Source organism: Stegodyphus dumicola, chromosome 5 (assembly GCF_044657685.1).
Source record: "Stegodyphus dumicola isolate Sdum_Otavi_A_Nest chromosome 5, ASM4465768v1".
NCBI lineage: Eukaryota > Metazoa > Arthropoda > Arachnida > Araneae > Eresidae > Stegodyphus > Stegodyphus dumicola.
This window is the reverse complement of record NC_140772.1, coordinates 69,593,994-69,614,524: the sequence shown is the minus strand read 5'-3', so window position 1 is coordinate 69,614,524 and position 20,531 is coordinate 69,593,994. Positions and strand designations below refer to the sequence as shown.

Here is a 20,531-nt window from a genome sequence, read left to right as displayed (position 1 = left end):
GCTTCCCTCGCCGCTGTCAAACATGCGTTTCAGTTAGAGGGTATCATACCCATTATCAACGTGATGTTTCCATTGCACACTCTTTGTTTTTCGCATGTCTTTGCTTTATTTTTTGGTAATGTCACACAAACCTATCGGATCAGTTTCATGAATATCCATTAAATAGTTTTTGTTTTATCCTGTGTTTTGCCTTTGTTGCTTATTTTTTCAGCAACAGCGTGGTTGATGAAGAGGAATAGTTTCTCTTAGAATGTATTCTACGACTGCATCCATCCCCTGTGAAAGAGAGTTTTCATATGATTTGCCATAATCGATTAAAGAGACACGATATTATGATCTTAAGATACATTTGGTATTTTTATTTGCATTATATGTAGTTCAGAAGTTAAATCTCAACATTTAATCAGTTTAAATAAGCTTGATATTATAATTAAAATTTTTCAGCTCAATAAGCTAATTTTGTTTTCCTAAAATCCGGATATCAGATTAAATAAATTAAAACAATTCATTTACCTGATTTGGTTTCAGAAATATTTCTGTATTCATTAATTCGATTATTGCGATATTTGAGATGTTTCTTGATTTGAAATGGAAAAAAAAAAGATATCCTGCAATTCAGTAACAATCAAATAAATTTGTCAAAGACCTATGAAAATTAAAATCTTCCCCACTGATGTAAACATTACTTAGGGAGTGACCACTGACCTAAACTAATGTCGGATCCTGTTGAGCACTGCGCTTAATCATCTACTTGTCAACAGCTGAGAGTCATCGGAAAAGGGGTACGACTTATAATACAGCGACTTTCAGGAAGGAGAATGTTTGCTATTTTCCAGGTGATGGATGGGCCCAAACGTCGGATGTTGAACCTCTTTCCCTATAAGACTTGGACGTCGGAAGTGATGGAGAGCTTTCTTTCCTCCGTCCCCACTTCTGCTTGCCTTTGTAAGGACTTTTCGACCAACCATTTAAGAGACATAGCCAAGCACCCCGTTTTTTCCTTTCAACGACAAGGAAGTATTGGACTTTTTTAAATAAACTCCCTACCACCATCCATTCACGCGACATTCTTCTTGCTTATGGGTGTTAGTTGTAAGAGAAAAATAAGAGGTTCTTTTTTGTACTTTTGAAAAACGAGTAAAATGCATTAAAATTAATAAAGAACAAGAGACCTGAAAACTACCGGCGAGAGTGAGTTGTTTTCAGATGGCACTTACCTTGTTCATGCTCAAGTTTGTGCACATCAACTTGGGACATTTCAATTTTTTTTCCCGTTAATCAAATTTATTTTCTTTAGTATATTGGAGAATTCAATTTTTAGCAATGTAATGTAATTGAAGAAACATTTGACAATGATATCTTTCTATTTTTATCTTTTTCCCATTTTTGTCATGAAAATGCAAAAATTATTTGATCTACAACAAAAATGTTTCTTTTAAGCGCAGCTGACCCGACTCTTTTAATGTAACGAGATCTTTTACACTCTGATTTTATTTTAACTTTAGTTTTGTTTTATTTAAAACAATTTGCTTTGTTACTTTCCTTACCGACTGAGATATCATCTTAATTTAAAAAAATGTATGAAAATAAAAATAATGTAAATTATTACTGTAGACATTTTTTGCCTTACTGTGTTAATGCTAAAATATAACAGCGCCAGAAGAACAGTGTTTTATTTTTTCGATGAATACTAGGGGCACAATTTAAGAAATCATACTAAAATCAAGAAATGAAATATTTTAAAATTTTTTCTTGGTCATAAAATATACGCTATAATATAATATAGGAAATCTGCACCGTTTGCAACGCTGTAGTTGTACAGTAATGTTCCAAAGATCAATATGATAATATGCTTCAAGATTTATACGAAATGCCATCTATATACGAAATATTTGTAGGAAATCCTCTGTTACTTTGTAGGAAAACCTCTGTTACTGTTAGTTAATCTTCACTAATGCGAGCTAAGTAAAATCATGCTAAATGAAAATTCTTAATTAATAGGAATAATTATAATCATTTCATCGACTAGCGTAAATATAAAAAGAGTGTATAATAATCTCTATGAGAGCATAAAATAAAAGTTAGTGAAAAATCACTTAACTTTTATTTGGCACCCGAGCACTTGATGTTGTTTCCGTTTTGCAAAAAAATATCAAGTGAAGATATCTAATTCAAGGTTTCCTGTTTATATTCAAGAATATGAATGAGATTGATTTTGAGTTGCTTAGAAAATGCATGCTGATTTTCATAGTGTGTTGACGTTAGTTTTTATTGAATGCAGCAAAAAATATAATTTTGCAATTTATTAAAATCTGATAAAATGTTTAAAAGTTTTACTAATAAAATGTATTTATCTCCAAACCTAAACTCATTTAAAAGGAACAGAGCTTAAATATCTTAATGAAAAATGCCATTTATCGACGAATGTCGACGCTTACACTTTTTTCAGTAAGATGTAGACGTGTTTACATAGCAATATTTTCATTGCCGCCAGATTTTTGTAACAGAAAATATATAAATGGTTAATGTACCGATTCTGGACTCCAACTGCAAATTTTGGATTATTTAGGAAATTACTAAAATTACCTTTCAGTAGTATTCGAAACAGGGGAGTAGCGAGCATAATTGGCGCCCGGGGCAAAATACCTTTTTGGCGTCCCTCCCTCTGATAAAAGCACAGTGATATGATGAAAATCTTGTTTGGAGACCATTTGGCGCCCCTCTGCGAACGGCGCCCGAGTCATCATACACCCCTTGCCCTCTCCCTTTGCTACGCTACTGATTCTAAATTATTCCTAAACAGGGACAAGACAGCGCTCCCATTTGACAACATTCTGTTACAGCTGAGGCTACTCCGCTTTAAAATATCTGTTCTTTTAGAATGATGCTTGGAATATTTTTAATCTTCAGTTTCTCTATTATTATACATCTGTACTTGATTTCCAGGAATAATGTAAATGCACAGTTAAAAAATAATCTGTTTCATTATATGATTCCAGCTAAGATTACTTACTCTACACTTTTTCAAATATGCATCCCTCATGTGATAGGAACACGAGTTCTCACTGTTGAAACTTTGATCATTGTGAAACTCAGTACGCGTTGTAGATTTCCTTATGGAGAGAGTTTTTAATACACAGTAAGCATACCAGCAATCTATTATCATATCACTCACGTATTTTTCATCGTTTTTTGAAACCATAAAGGTTTTATCCGATGCGATTGTGGTCAACACATAAGCTTGTCCTCTGCGATAAAATGTTTGTCTCTTGGCTTTTCAGGTTTTATAATCATTTAAATGCGTTCTTCTTCACATATCGAAGCATGTATTGATTAAAATTTACTATTTCTGACTGAGAGTAAAAATAAAAAAAATACTGAAAAACAAAGCAATTCTTCTACCGTGTTCTACCTGTATAACCTTTAAGAACATGGATCCGATAATTCGAGGAACCCGAGCTGCAAATATAAATTCATCGTTTTACAAGGTTCTCCTAAATTCTTTTTCTTTACACTGCAATTGAAGAATTCCTTTACATACAGAATATTTCGATACCTGTGAACCGAATTATGTGGCTTTAAAATAACACGTAGTTCATTCATAGCAATATTTCGGAATAAATTCACCCTCTGTCTTTCACACCGAGAAGAGCGTTCACGAATGATTTTATTCCAATTAAACTGCAAGCAAAACAGTAAAATAACAAGAAACCTAATATCAAATTTGTAAAAGGGAAACGTACAGTTATAACCACGCATGTGTTACTTGGATTGTTGCCAAGGGAAAAAAAATCACTCACTATTCAGTCTATTTTTAACGCTGGGACGATCATTAGTCAACAACTTTCTAGAGAAAGCTTAACAAAATGTTTTGTTCAAGTGAAATCCTAAAATCTACTCTGTATGTTTTCCTACTTTTCGGATTCTATTGTGCGAAAGGAAGAAAAAACTAAATGTGAAAAAACAGGTTTCTATTTTTTTTCTTTTTTTCTTTTTCCTATATTTCAAAGAACTCGTAAGAATCAGATTTATCTGTACGTCACGAATTTTAGCAAAACTAACAAAATTAAATACGTTTATTTCTTTCTTTTTAACGCAAAAATATGTATAAAGTCATACATACTTGCATGCTTGCATTTTTTTGCTTCAACATGTTTTTTTGCTTGAACATATTTCCTTCAACATGTATGCTTGCATTTTTATTCTTTAATAAATAAACTATTTATAGGATTCTAGAAAGTAAGTTTTTTACAGTAATTTATAAGTTTAAATTATACATAAATACTTTATTTGTATAAATGAGTTTATTAAATATATGAATAAGTTTATAAGTCAGGTATAAATACTTTAAGAAGAAGATTCATAAAGAAAATTTAGAACATGCATGAATAGAAATGAAAAAAAATCATAATTCTTAATGTAGTTTCCACAATGTTTAGTGCATGTCAGAATTTCCCTAACACCTTAATTACAGAGAAAAATCTCCCTTTTAACGATTATGTAGATCAGCGGCCGTTAATCAGATGTAGGCGCTGGTGTGTTTTGTCTCATTACCTCTTCCTAACAAGTTTTCTCCTCGACAAAAATCCTTGATAAGCTTCTGGAATAGCATACAGATGTCTTCAATACGAATACGTCATCCTTCAATGGATATCTGTTGTTTTCCGACACTAACAATTATCATCACTATCATTATCAATTATCAATTCAGTCATAACACTACATTAACTGTCATGCATGTATAAAATATTTAAGCTAACGTTTAACTGAATTAGTGATTAGTATTGTTGACATATTATTGAAAATATTAAATACATCATAATCATTCGAAAAATGAAAACCTCGTAACATACCCAGTGCCAATTTATATTACGTATGCGAAAACTGAAACATTCTGTTAAATTAGACCAAAAATGATTGTCTTATTCTAAGAAAGGAATTATTATCAAATGATAATGACTGATAATTTATCTAACATATCAACGTGATATGTAGATTCATATCTCAAAGATCATTTTCTGATATTTCATTCATAAGTGTAGAAGAATCGACTTACCAGTTATGCGAAAACATACCGTCTTTGAATATTTCGGAAGAATTTCTTTATAGCCTACAAAAATAAATAAAGTTGAAATGTCATAACGAAAACAATAAATATTTAACAAATATTTAAATTATAATTTTTTAATATTGTAAATATTTTATTTGCTTTAATATTATGCAAATTCATAATTGCATAATACTGAAAAAAATAATTAATTAAATTAAAATACTGTAACCAAAACAACAAATATTTGACAAATATTCAAATTATAATTGCTTTAACATTATGAATACAACCTTAACAACAGACAAATCAACATTTATACGTGACTGAAAGTTATTTTCATATTAATCGTTTGAGAATTAAATGCTTTTTAATATAATATAAAAAAAAATCTTTTAGCTTTGTTGTCACGATGCCTTTGAGAAATGATTTATTCTTAAACTATTGATTACTCTTAAGTATTGACCCCATTTTCACCGCAATCGATATTCGTTACATTTTCATAGAAAGTAATACGTTTGTGTTTCCAATAATATTTAACATTAAGAAAGCATTAGCTATTTAACATAGCTCCTATTAGCTTACTTAATAAGCACATTAATTGCTAACGACACTTAATCTTCACATACTGCACTATGTATTATAAACCAAATTTTCAGTTCTAATTCCTTTCACTCACAAGGGGCTAAGCATAAATTTCAAATGCGCATTATTGTTATTACAGTTTTGTGCAACATACGGCGTCTAAAAGTATTTTTAAATATCATTGCTTTATCCTGATGTGACATATATTTTGGCATTTATACACATTAGAATGAATAACAAATTAAAAACACATCCTTATAGAGTAAACTATGATATTAATTAATGTATTAAAAACACCTATAACCAGCTTCATACAAGTACTAGCACAATCTCAGAAATAATAAAAGATATCCTGCGAATATATATTATAGAACTATTTCCGCACCCTTTAGAGCAAACTTCTAGAGAGAAGCCAGACTTCTAGAGCGAACTCCATATTTCTAAAAACTAAATCTTTAGAATAAAAACTAATGTTTGGGAATACGCTGAGCTAAGAATGGTATCGGATTTTTTATGATAATGCAATTTTGATTAGGGTGCATGAAAAGACATTAGATTTGGGAAAGTAGGAAACGTATTTCAAAATTTATTCTTGTATAATTTAATTATTTCCTCTTCGGGAGGAAAATAAGCTCTGTTTTTCAAATTCATTAAAGGTTTACTGGGACTCTTACAGAAACACATATCCTAAGCACATAAATTACGTTACGTTTCATCTCATCGTTAATTAAAATTATATTTTAAATTATGATAATTTTAATACGATAAATATTTATGACTAAAAATTAATTTTGCGAACATTTCAACTGATACGTCTCAGGCAAAAATGTGAAAATACATAAGAGAATATGATGTATCCGCAAAAGGATTAAACCTTTCATAACTACTGACCACTAATTACTTAATGTGCACAAATGTTCACACGTTTTTTGGCGGAGGATAATAATACATTCTTCTATTTGTTTGGACTGTTGCTTCACATTTGGCTCCGCGGAGGTTCTTGACATATTTATACATTTATTTTGTATAACATTTATATTATTGTATAACATTTAAGCCTTAAAAGTAAAAGATATAAACATTGAAAACAAATACAGAAACTGGTATTTGTTTTTGTTTTTATGAGGGTAATGAGTGTTACGTTTTGTTTAACAGGGATTCTCTGTTTTTAAAAAAAGTGTTTATAAACAGATGGAAAAAAAGTCTTACGGCAGAGCAAAAAATACTGTACGTCGCAAAATGGCCCTTGTTTTATGTAGACATTTACCACCTATCTAAAATCTGATTACATTTGTTTAATACATATTTGTGCTTCCTTTTATTCATAATTCAGATATCAGCAATGTTACAGCAAATATTAAATGAAAATGAAAGTCTTGTTTATACTTAGTATCCTGGAATAGATTTTATATAGTGAATCTAAAGCACAGCTGGGTATAAATGTTTTAATCCAAACGAAACTATTAAAACTACTAAAAGCTTTTCTGAAACGTAAAGAAAAAAACTGCAATCAATGGTCAAATTTCATCGAACAAATAAATATAACAAATGAAAATAACGTAACATAAAAAGCTTAAAATCACGAACGTATTCTTAAATAAAACAAATACGTTTATAAAACATACTTCATTAAAGGCATTTCACTTGCTTTTCAAGATGTAGTACTCTGCTTATTAATTTCAAAATATAGTACTCTGCTTATTAATTTCAAAATATAGTACTCTGCTTATTAATTTTCGATTTTAAAGATGTTAGAAATCCCAGAACTAGAATTTAGAATCCCAGAACTATATTTAAACGGAAATTCTATAAAAAAGTACATTGTGAACATTTCATTTTTTCCTCTTAAGAAAAATAAGTACACGTTTTAAGCTAGAAGCTATAGAGATACTGCAAAATAAAATTCAAATTGTAAAAAAGATAGCATAAGATGTTAAACGCTTCCTACTTAAAAGCATCAATGGTGCCGTAGTTGATTGTATTGCTTCTTAGTGATAAACTTGTCAAACTAGTAGGAACCACAGCTCATTTCTAGGCATTGTTCTCTAAGTAAATTAAGTGCGACTTTAGAAACCTTCAGAGAAGACAAAGTTTGGAGCGTTTCTCTAATCAAAATAACAAATTTATTTGATTTATCGCTAGATACTGCTTCTAAGAACTGAGGAAAGTAGTAACTGCAAGGCTGAATAGCGTGCCTTCAGATCTTGTTTACAAAAAATAGAACAAATTACCACAAGCTGGAAATTTATGATGGAGATGATTTTAACCAACAAATGATTTTTAATAATGGGAAGAGTGGTCTCATAAAACTTGAACTGCCCATCAAAGAAAGTGAAAATTACTATTCATCAGATCTTGCATCCGTTCTAATGAATAGTAATTTTCACAGTTTCCAGCTTGGGTTCTAGTTTACAAATGAAGAATATTCGCCCGAACTTCTGATCCTAATTACCTGCGACGGTTTAGTCATGGTTTGGACAGTCATACCACAGCATTCTACAAACCCAATTATTACTCCCTAAGCTCGTGTCTCTGCCAAATATTACTTTAATATTTTAATTGACCAAACGATCTTATGATGCAGATATAGTTCTTCACAAGGTATGCTATTGATCAAGAAGATCCTAGATTTCATATCTGGCAGATGTGTTTTTCTAAGTTCATTGACGAGATTTCTGATCTTTCACGGCTGTTTCAATCACAGATCTCAATATAATAGAATGTCCAAGATGTGTGTGGTTTTGTTTCGAAGCACAAGGTTCGTGATCATTATCCCGCTTAAAACATCTTTACAGGAACAGACAAACGTTCCTGTACAGTTGCGTAGGAAAATGGCACGCAGTCCTACAATTCAACTTCCAAGATTTATATTTGCTCATTTCCCAGAAGAATTCTTTCAGACTTGAATGTTAAAGTCACTATTAATAAAGGAATTCTTCATTTTACCAGGCATAATATAATTTTGTCTAATCTCTGTATATGTCGTGCAGTTATCATAATATGATATTCCCTTAGATATTTACGCATTACAATCTTGGAAAGAAGATTTACTAGCTTCTAGACTGCAAGATTGAAAATAATTATTTATATTCAAGTATATAAAATACAAAATGAAATTTAAAAAATAAATAAATACGCTTGAAATCCATTCTATCTTTAACTCGGAATAAACCACGTGCAAAAACGAAAAAACATAAACACAGTGGCAAACGTCAAATAATGTGAGGGAGGAAAAACATACCAAAACTAAAAATGAAATATTATGTTTACATCTTTCACTGCGTCATCATCAAGGGGTTGGTGCAACAAAATAAATAAAAGATCTTGCTTATGAATTGACAAGAACACAAATTATAATTTAAAAATAATCTTAGAAAACTTTCAAAATAATTCAAATTGTACGAGATGATTTAAGCAGTGTAAAAAAATGTACCATCAAAAAAGAGACAAATTCAAAACAACTGCGAAATAATAAACAAATTTAAAAAAAACTGCACTGCTTACTTCGACCTGTTGGCTGTGGCCGCCTATTAAGTGCCTCCACAATAAAGTGGTCACCACTTCTGGCCTTAGTAGTGTCCGCCATTGGGAGGGGGGATTCGGCCCGTTGGGGTTGAGTTGATAAAGACACAGATTACTTTGATAGTTTTTCTAGGGTTTTTGTTTTACTAAGATTATTTTTGAATTTTCAGTTTTAATTTGTGTCCTTCTCAGTTTAGAAACATACTGTTTTATTTATTTTCTTCTTTCGTTGCACTAATCCCTGATGAGGAAGCAGCGAAAGATGTAAATATCATTTTTGGTTTTGACATGTTTTCCCTCCCATTTGAGGTTAGCCCCTGTGCTTTTTTTAATTCTTGTATGTGGTTCATTCCGAATCGAATATGGGCTGGATTTTAAAGGTATTTATTTTTTATATTACTTTGCATTATTTTTTATATTCTTGTATGTTGTTCATTCCGAATCGAATGTGGGCTGAATTTTAAAGGTATTTATTTTTTATATTACTTTGCATTATTACCACCACTTGTTGCTGCTATCAGCGCACAGTTGATTTAGGTTTTGAACTATATTTTTACTTTGAATTTATTGCTCTATCTTTCGCACATCAGCCTTGGGTGCGATATGTCCCTCCCCCGGTCTTACACTGGACGACAGACGGCAAAGGCTAAGTGACAAGTCTAAACAGCAGCAAGACGAAGTAGAAAAAAGGAAGGAAGCGAGTGCCCATTCAGAAAAATGGTAAAAAGGTTCTTTAATCTGATTGTGTAAGGTCTATCGCATTGCAGGATTACATAAGCAAGCATGAAACTGATTAATTGTTAAAGACACAGTCTAGCAAAATTATTATAATTTCTACCTTTAGAACAGAAAAGGGAGATATACAATTTAAAATGAAAAATATGGGTTATTGTTAATTTAAGTTACATAATTTTGAGTTTCATATTTTATATCTTACATATTTATATTCTGTGATATGAACATTGTTGTGTTTTGCGTCAAGTAAGCCAAAATATCCGATGTAATTGAAATAAAAACTAAATTAAAACATACTACGCTGTAAATAACATTAAAGTTGTAAGTAGTACTGATACTATATTACGTTGTACACAATACTAATACGAAAGTGGAGATAAAGGAAAAACTTCATCGTTTATGAGTATTTAATATATCATAAATCAATCTGAAAGATGCGCAGTTGTATCCTGAAACATCATTTATACTGCGGCGAAATGATGTCTCAGCCAGAATGTGATAGATTTCCATTCTGGTGCACTTAATGGTTCATTGATTAGAAAAGTACAAAAATTTTTTTCCCTCAAAGAGTCATTATTTAAACATAAATTAAGATACGTCAAATATTTGACTGGTCTGTTCAATTTCGTTTTTTAAAAAATACCAATGTTCTAAGATTTTCTTAAATGGGAACTTGTATTTATAATTTGGCGGACCAATTATTTTCTCTAATCCTTTCTACTGAACTCATGATCTTCTTTACTGTTTTATGGCGCAGGTCAAATAAATGCAACACAAAGTCCTTCCTATCGTTAAAATATATTAAACCTTCCAATGTAATCCTTTCTGAAAGCTTTATTTTGTTCTTCACAGCACACGAGCAATTTCTATATTGTATTCTTGGATTCATGGTATGTTGCAGCTCTACGTCGTTAATTACGTCCAATGGGAGCAATCCAATTAAACTGCATTGGGATTTGCCCATAAATTCGGAAACGGCTTGTACAGAGCACAAACGAAAACCTTATTTAGAACTATAATAACCGCAATCCTACTGCAAACATTAATCACTAATGTAGAGAAACGATTTAAGACGTTGCCCAACCTGTGCTTGAGATTTATGACGGTGAGTAGTCTTTTAAATCAGCAAAATGCATTACGATAAAAGATAAGTAATCAAGATTACTGAAAATAGTTTTTATTTATTTGACTTCCAATTCCAGTGGGCAATTTCTTCGTATTTCAGTTAAACTGAAATCTATACTGTGCCAAAAACACTTTAAAAAAATGTTTTGGCTAGAATTCGTAAATTAATACTTCTAATACCTTGAAAACTTTTTATTAAACAAATAGTTTCCCGAAAGAATCTACATAATTTTGGGGTTATCTGGCATATTTGCAATATCGCATTCTTTTAAGCTGAGCCAAGAGAGAGGAGAGGCGAATATATATGATTATTTACTTCTCAAATTTAATAATCAAGGCTTAAATTTTCAGCTTGAAATATTATTATGACATGAATAAAATGCAGTAAAAACAGCATAAATAGAGCACTGTCACATTGACGCGGAAATCAAGAAATTTTAGTGATTATTCTTTGAATAGTGATACACAAAATAAAATATTGCCAGTTGCAGCAGAACTCATCTATTTTAATAATCTAACACAAAATACGCAAATTTGTAAAGTGTAACATGATTATTATTAAATTTACACAGGACGTATTTGCTAGAAGTACCTGAAGTTACGCATTAACGTTGAAATACAAATGCATGTTACAGATTTTCATCTAATTACTTTTTCATGAACGCATAGAAATAATACAGTATATTATATTCCTTTTTGACTCAAACACTAGTTCGTAAATTACTCGCTTTGCGAGTACATGGCATATAAAAAATCCATCAAACAATATAAAATATATTTTACTTAAAATGTATTAAATTGAAAACAGAAATGATATTTCAGAATATCTAACCATGGCGAAAGTTCACAAACATTTGATACGGAAAGCTGTAACCTCTGGAATGTTTTAATTAAATATATGATTCGCTAGTTTATATTAATAACGCAACTATCGCATATCAAAAATCTGGAATTTGACATGACATTTATTTTCAAGAGACATAAATTATTTTCCTACATCTCTTTTGCTTATACAAGGTGCCACATTATCGGTGTAATAGTTAATGACTCCGACTGCAGTACAGAGGGACAAGGGATCGAATCCTGGAGGAGGCATGAATGCTTATAAGCTTGTCTGTGCGGCAAAGGAGTATTCAAAATACACGGCTGTCCCAAAACCTCTCGAGAGTTTGGATAGTAAGGGATGAGGCTTTGGAGACTCTCAGACCCCCCTTTCGGGGTGTTCATCCTCAATGTTGGGTTGAAAGAGTAAGAGTTAGCTATGTTCAGTAACACCTCAGTCACTGGGGATCACTGGGGATACTACAGAAATGCTAGTCTCGAATCTACCAGTGTCTGTTTATACAAGGTCAAGCAGCCACGAGTTTCATTTTTTACTTCCCGCTAACCTATGTATGCGTAAGTAAGGAAAGTGTTTTTTTAGAAAAATGTGATTTTTTTTTTTTTTTTTTTTTTTTTTTTTTTTTTACGAATAAGAACGAATTAGGGTACCCACTACAGGTTTTGACCGTTTTTAGAATTTCGGAGGAACTTTGTGTCCATGTACCTTTGTACATCTGGGTGACGATATTTTCGCCCACGATAGCTCCTATATGAAGCTTCCAAAAATTTCCATTTTCTGTATTAATGCTACATTCATATAAAGTGTTAATTACATTTAGGGATTGGACAGTGAGAGTGGTATTTTACTAGAAGTCCATAAAGGCCTGTTTACAGTAGCAAGACATGAGCTCAAGAAACGCCCATGACCTTGATAGATAGACTAAAGGAAACAAAACCTCTCATTAATTTTACTTCCCACCAACTATGCACAGGTAAGAGATGTAATGCTTAATAAAAAATTCGATACTTAGTTTCCAGTGATTAAGCACGACTTATGGTCCACACAAAACGGTTTCACTTGGTGTGTGCCTATATGTGTGTGATAATTTTTTCGTGTGCGATAACTCTTACATAAAATTCCGCCTCCCAACCGGTATAGTGACAGTTGCTGACATCTGTGCCGAAGGGCCTGGTTTCGAATCCCAGCGAAGGCATGTCTTTTCGTAAATAAGCAGTGCCGGTGCGGTATGGCGGTACTCTATGCGGCCAGTCGAAAGTCCTCTCGTTTGGTTTGGTGGTTAGGAGACCCACGGACCCGTCCCCCTGGGTGCTTTCCATTAAAATTGGGGCCGGAGCCAAATCGCATTTTCACCTGTTAGGTGATCAAGAATGCTGTTGACGAAATTTGCGCTCCTTGCCACGAGGAATTTCGTGAGCTTGGGCTGAGTACGTCAAACAAGTCAACATAAGCAACAACAACGTGAATTTCCTAAAATTTTCTATTTTCCGTATTTAAGCTTTCTACATTCATATAAAATATTTATTATAATTTGCCTAAAATTGGACAACCTGAAGTGGTACTTTGCAGGAAGCCCACAACAGTCCTTAATGGACAACCAGAAGCGGTATTTTACTTGAAGCCCATAATATTTTTTAAAAAAAGTTGCAATAAACTATAATCCAAAACTTTTCGATTTTAGTATTAAAACTTTTATCCAAATTATAACAATATATAAGATTTTGCATAAAATTGATAATCCGGAAATGATACTTTAGTTGCAGCTCTGAACAGATTTTCACAAATAAAAATATTATGAGGACTTCTCATATTTTTAAAACTTCTCCAATTTCATATATAAAATAGTCATCTGATTGAAAATTACCTGTTAAGATATTTAGAGTTACACTGAATGCAGCGAGAATGAGTTTTTCTTAAGAGCTCTTATGAAGTAATGAATGGTATTAGCCTCAATCCTAAATTTCGTGTTCACTTCGCTTTGTGTGTATAAAACTTGTCAAATAATAGGATGCTACCACCAAATACAATCGGTATATATTCTACTTAAAGGAAGAAATAAAATATAAATTTATATGTAATGATTATAAAATGCGTAGATGAAGGCACTGGAACATTAACCGCTTACGATAACTGAGGAGATGACCGAGAAGGCCGTAGTGGCTTGAAGGTGGCAGAGTGGACAGCATGATGACGCAATTTAGCACATCGTATCTTGAAAAATCACAATCTTTATTTTTTTGTTTGTTTATCAAATCATTCTTTTGCAGATAAGATTTTTCCTAATTACATTTGAATACAGTAAGTTCCAATTTGAACTACGACGTCATCTTAAGCAAGAAGCAACAGCATACATGAAAAGCGTCTTGCTTATGCGGAAAAGGGGAGAGTGTCATAGAACTTCAGAGGAAGAAGATTGCAAGTCGGAAACGTTTGAGTTCAGAGTTTTGGTTTAACTTAAAAACTTAGTTTGATTGGACAAGAGGCATCTGCATTAAAACGTTACGTAAGATAGAAAATTCTGTAACCTGTGAGAAGAGATGAATTTAGGAGCAGATCACCAAATTTAGAATGTTAATTTTGAGGTCGCCAGTTATTTTTTTAAAACAGCGATCATATTTTGTTATATCTTACATAATGGTATTTCCTTTGTTTCGCTACTATTTTAATGCTTTCTTCTATATAGGAAGTTCTGTCTCCTTTTTCTCTTTGAAGGGGGGATATGTAAGATAAAAAAAATGCAAATCAAACTTATAATTTAAAATGCCTCTTAATTGCTCATTTTTTATTTGGGTACTTTGTCTCTAGTAGTAACTTTCTCCAAACTGCGTCATATCTGAAAACGTATTCCGCATTATGTCATCTTGAAACTTCTGCATTGCCTATAAGTTTTAGCCACTCAGATTAACGAAAAATGTTTTTATAAATATTGTTGCAATCCTACCCCACCCTCTTTCTCTGCTTGTGCTTGCTGGCTGAAGGACGTCTCTTGCTTTGCTGCTTTCGTTTAAAATGTAATGCGCCATCATCACAATTGTGGGGTACAGATTGCCCCCCATTGTAAAGTGCCACAAGTAATAAAGTTATATTTGGAATATCAAGTGATTTTTGTGATTCTTCAAAAGTTCTCGACGGCCAAACTAAATTTTATCATCACATATATATCTATATTTATATTTTATTTTTTTTAAATATAATATATATATATATAAATATATACGTCTGCGAATATTTAACATTCTAGTGGAAATTCTAAAAATATGTTGCTTTTAAAATTTTTGTTATTGTTAAATAGCTGGTATGGGATTTTGAATCATTATATGACCAGATGTTATACCACTAACGATGCGATATTTTAAAATTAAGACATGAGAATGGATGTTCATATGAGCACGTATAGTTACAGTTGCCCATTGCATAGGAGAACAGAATAATAAAATAGGACTAGTGTATAATTAAATTGAGCCATAAAGTTTTTAAACAAATTAGATTTCATTTACAAACGATCAACCGAAAGTGATAGTTTACTTAAAGCTCAGAATGTCAGATTCTAGCTACGGAATTGTTGAGAAGGCCATGTGCTGCCCACGAAATCAGCCCTGTGCTGATTACATCAGTTTTTTTAAATAATGAATCTACACATGCCTCAAAAAAAAATTTTAAAAAAGTAGGGTGAATTCAGCGTCGGGGTGTGCAATTTCTGTAAATATAAAAATGTAACGTTTTCCGCACTGCACTAGTAGATAAAAAATTCCAACAAGTCAACATTTATTATGCTTTAATAAATTAAACGCAAACATTTCCAAAGGACGACAAATTAATTTCTTGACTCAGCTCAATTCTATATGCCTATTTTTACACCAATTTCAGACGGATATTTTATTTTACTTAAAAAATAAAACTGTATTGAGCAGTTTGTATTGACTAAAATTGCATCTGTAATGAACAGTCTGTATTGATTAAAATTGCATTTGTAATGAACAGTCTGTATTGATTAAAACTGTACTTGGTATTAACCTGTCCCGTAAAACTGTTAAATATTCACTTCGCCTAATTCTCTGTAGACTTTAGAAGGAATAAATGCAAAATGTGAGCAAATTTGGATGTATTTTGCAATTAATCTTTTTAAGTCTAAAAACGCTTCCTCCTAATGGGACGTTTTCTTAATGGCGATAGCTTAAAAATTTTGATTATAAATATGTACACAATCCTTTCTACGCTGAAATAGTTTCCACGAAATTATCTGTCTTACTTTAAGAAACTTTAGTTTTGTGAATGCATGTCTAAGGTCAGTATTTAGGGAAACAAATTCTATATTCACAGTTTTCGATCATCTGTTTTAACTTATCATTTTCTCTACTATGGACATTACAGTAACAAGAAAACCCGACTGCTATACGGTTGGGATAGAAATGAATCCCAGCGAAGGAATGGATATTTGTAACCTTACAATTCCTTTAGCGATATATAGTTACTTAAAGCTTTCGAATCTAAGACTTATCTCTCGATACCAGCAATAGGATAAGACACGCGTGGGATCCTCTGATTCTATTTCTGAGATATATATATTCGCACTGTATGCAGCATCCTTTTTTATAAAGTAGACAACCAAATACGTTTGACGTATTGTAATAAACACATGAATGTTGATGTTAATTTAATACGTATTTTTAATTAAAATTCTATCTCATATTGCAGTGAACATAAACTAAGTAATGAATTTCATAAAGGGTCCATAACAGATTAGATAAATTCTACTGATGGAATATGCATGCTGGAATGTTTTTAGCAGGTCAGGTGTTTACCTGGTGGCGAGTAGAGACGAATTACTCCGAATTTAAACTGGTATAGAACCTTGTATAATGTCGCTCGGTCACTATAGATGCTTAAGGCTATATTCTAGAACTTGATGAACACTACAGCATATTATTCTACAAACAGCCTTCTCAAAATATTGAGATAAATTCTTTCTAATTTATGTGAATAGTTCCATTTATGTGAAAATTTTAGAAATTACTTTCTATTATTTTATTCTCATCACATTGTTATATCAAAATAAGTAAACCAATGAAAATCAATTTGAAAAACTATTGGTTGTGGGTTATGAGTTTCCTTCTTATATATAACACGTTATATTTTCCGGGAGAAAAAGTAAATGAATATAAAAATATAGTAATACAGTAAGACCCCGCTTAACGCGGGGGATACGTTCCATCGAAGTAGAGCGTAATGCGAAACAGCACTAAGCGAGGCTATCTTAACATGTAAATAATGGGGTTAGGGGAAGACGGATAAAAAATGGTTAGGCATTAAATTTAATAATGTTTTTTTAATAAAAATAAAATCAAACATTTGTTTCTTACAAAAATAAAAACAATATAAACGCATATACTTTTAAAAACAAATAAAATTCTCAGTCAGATCATTCAGTTTATTCTGGGTTTCCAATTTTCTGCCTTTTTGTTAAGAAGGCATTATGATAGATTGGCTTAATGGCACATTGCGTTCAATTTCGTCGTCAATCCATATAGACAGTCGTTTTTCCATTTCCTCTATAATGTTATTTCTAGAACGGGTAATTCTAGTTGCAGAGCTTGACGTAGTTGCAGTTGCCGATGACAGTATTTTTTCTTTATTCTTAAGAATTGTCCTTATTGTTGAAGTTGCCAAAATCAATGCAGCACTAATTTGAGATTGACGTTCAGCAGAATCTAATCTTCTAATCACTTGCATTTGAGCTTCCAGTGAAATGCTTTTTCTGGTTGCTTTCTTTTCTTGTTTTTTATTATCACCCATGATAAAAACTAAAGATCATAATATTTGTCACTGTATTAATCGTTATAGTATTGTACAAATTTAAACTTACAATAATGTCAACAAATGTTTCAAATGATAAAAATGCGTCCACCAAGCAAGAAACACAACTACACTGTTTCGGATATGTTATTTGGAAACCTAGTGCTGCGCACAATTTCGGAGAATCCCCGGGTTGAAATAAAAGAGCGCTAAACCGAAACAGCGCTAAACGAAACAGCGTTAAGCGGGGTCTTACTGTATATCATATATATATATATATATATATATATATACCTAAATATGTAAAAATACAGTAACTTTATGAATGCCGTGTCTTCCTTTATTCTACAAGGAAAAAAAGACATAGATTTTATATCACGATTCAATGAAAGGGTTTCGAAAATTAATTTATTTCACTCTCGCTGCCGAGTTTCCAAGCCATGGATTCCTTACCAATTTCCACCTGGAGCGAAAATGAACGGTCTCCGAACCATTTGAAATCCAATCACTTACAATAAGACTCATTCCTATTTTTCAATTCATTGGTTTCGTTTGCAATGGATTGCTGTGTTATAGGATCATTGAAAATGGTTGTGAAAGCGGCGACAAAATTCCGATAGGCTAAATTTATCCTTGGGTGAGAACTGGGGAGGAGGATGAAGAAATCGTTTTCAGAAGGATTTCCTTAATTCAACAGAAGACATAAAATATCCTCGCAGGGTTGTCTTCGAAAAATTCCTCTTCACTGGAATATTTTTCCCTCGTCCACTCTCACTCCTTTTTTTCATTCATCCCCTCTGAACTCTCCTCAACTCAATTCGATTTTCTATTTGCGTTCAGTGATGCAGAATAACGGAGGCTTCGGATATTTTTTACGCCATATTGGCCTGTGACGATCTCAACCCTTTTTGGAAAGCCATTCTCTTGGAGTTTCTTGAAAAAACCTGTTCAACGGAACAGTTATCAAGTCATGATGAAGGGAAGAAATTTCTCCTACGTGGTGAATATTTAAGACAGATGAGGACAAACATTTTATTGTTATACATAACTGTAACTTTATTCACAATAACGTAGCATTATAGATTCAACTTTAATGATAAATTTATTTCTTAGACACGGATTTTAGCACTTTAGAACATCTACAAATTACAGTAAGAGATATACAATAAGTTGCTCATACAAAATTAATTAGTTTTAAATAACCAGAGCATTTGACACCCAAATTACTGTCCGTTGATTTGTTTGTCTCCTTATTCTTGAAAATATCTTTATTTGATCTGATGATTATAGACCTTTTTACGAAAGTGGAAGTTGTGGAATTATTTGCAGATTACTGATCTGAAACACGAGCGATTATATCTTACTTAAAACCCATAATAATTTTGTGGCAATTTCCTAATATTTAAATGCAGTAGAGACATTACAAACATACTGAGGAAAGTGCTAAATGTAGTTATTCATTAAGGTGAATAACGACTTCGAAGAACAAATATCATTAAAATTTAAGTAAAACTTAGATACTGATTAGGTGTAAAAGAGGTTCTTATATAGCCTATGAGTAAAGAAATGACTTTGATAATTGCCTTTCAGTTAAAATAAATTTATGATCTTACTTTTTTATTTTCTTGTTTGCTATCATTAATAGCATTAGTAGAATTACCATAAAATACTGCTGCAGACAAAATAATATTTATTTTATGTTTTAATATTTTTTGCAATAAAAATTTAAATGATTAAACAATACTTCACAAAACTTAGCAACCTTTTAATTTCATCTAAATCATTTACAATTAGTCCAATCGTCTAAATCTAAATTGTTTCTAAAACAACATCTAAATCGCTTACAATTTTCTCATTAGCTAGATTTAAATTCCATCAATCACGTTTCTAAACTTAAATCCTTTCTTTATTTCTTCTCTTAGTCATATTCAATTCTTTTTTATTCTTAACAAATGATACTTTTAGTATTTGTAACACGATCATGAATTTAATTAGAATTAAAATTAAAATTTCAAAGAAGATTATCAGTTACCAAGAAATACAAATATCGAATATAATGATCTTAATAATTACATAGCTAGATAAATTTACATTATGCAATTTTAACTCTGGAATAATTTTAATGTATTTTAATACTGAAAAGACCTAAATCCTAGAAATAAAATTCATACTTGAGAGCACATTCTGAATGCCAGTACAGAATCTCTCAAGTAACATTAAATCTAAACAAAGTTATTAATGTTTATGTACTCTGATTCGTATTGATCCATACTCGTAACATTTCACTCGAAAAAAACTTTATTAAGTAACTGTTTAAATATATATGAATAACGAAAATGTTAAGTCTTTCCTCGACGACAATTCACTGCCATTTGAAAGTTTCGCTAATTAAGAGTCAAGCACATAAAAGTTTTAAATTGTTCGGCATCGTCACTCTTTATTGCAGTTTCAAATTAAGAATTAAAAACGTTCATTCATTTGAAAGTCTGATGTTGTTTAATAATAAAACTATGTGTGCAGAAATAACAGTTCTCATGCAATAATTTTCAGTGCAATGAAATCTTAGAAATATTTCATTTATTAACAACGTTATCATGAAGTCACTAACAACTTTAACAAATTACTGACTTGAAGGATAACACAAAAAAGAAAAATTTCTCTTTCCGTGATGTTTGCATTAACTATGAAAATCGTAAGTAATAATAATAGGCATGATTATTTATTCTATTTCAGGAGTAAACATGTCTTGCACTGCCTGTTATGAGCGTTGGTTTTTAGTGTGAGTATGTTTGCTTCTAAAAAAAAGAAAAAAAAAAGACGGACTTTTAGATTTTTATCCGAGAGTTTTGGCCTTTGGCCTCCCTCTTTGGGCGTAATATAAAA

The 20,531-nt window shown here is 31.6% G+C and overlaps 1 protein-coding gene across 1 annotated transcript in view; it reads right to left on the bottom strand.

Annotated features, from left to right (window-relative positions):
* Positions 1–20,531, bottom strand: part of LOC118183772 (uncharacterized) — a 514,823-nt gene that overhangs the window by 167,791 nt on the left and 326,501 nt on the right. Inside the window, exon 3 of the mRNA XM_085816747.1 lies at positions 5,057–5,110. The gene's annotated coding sequence lies outside the window, so the exon portion shown is untranslated. The remainder of the gene's footprint in view (positions 1–5,056; positions 5,111–20,531) is intronic.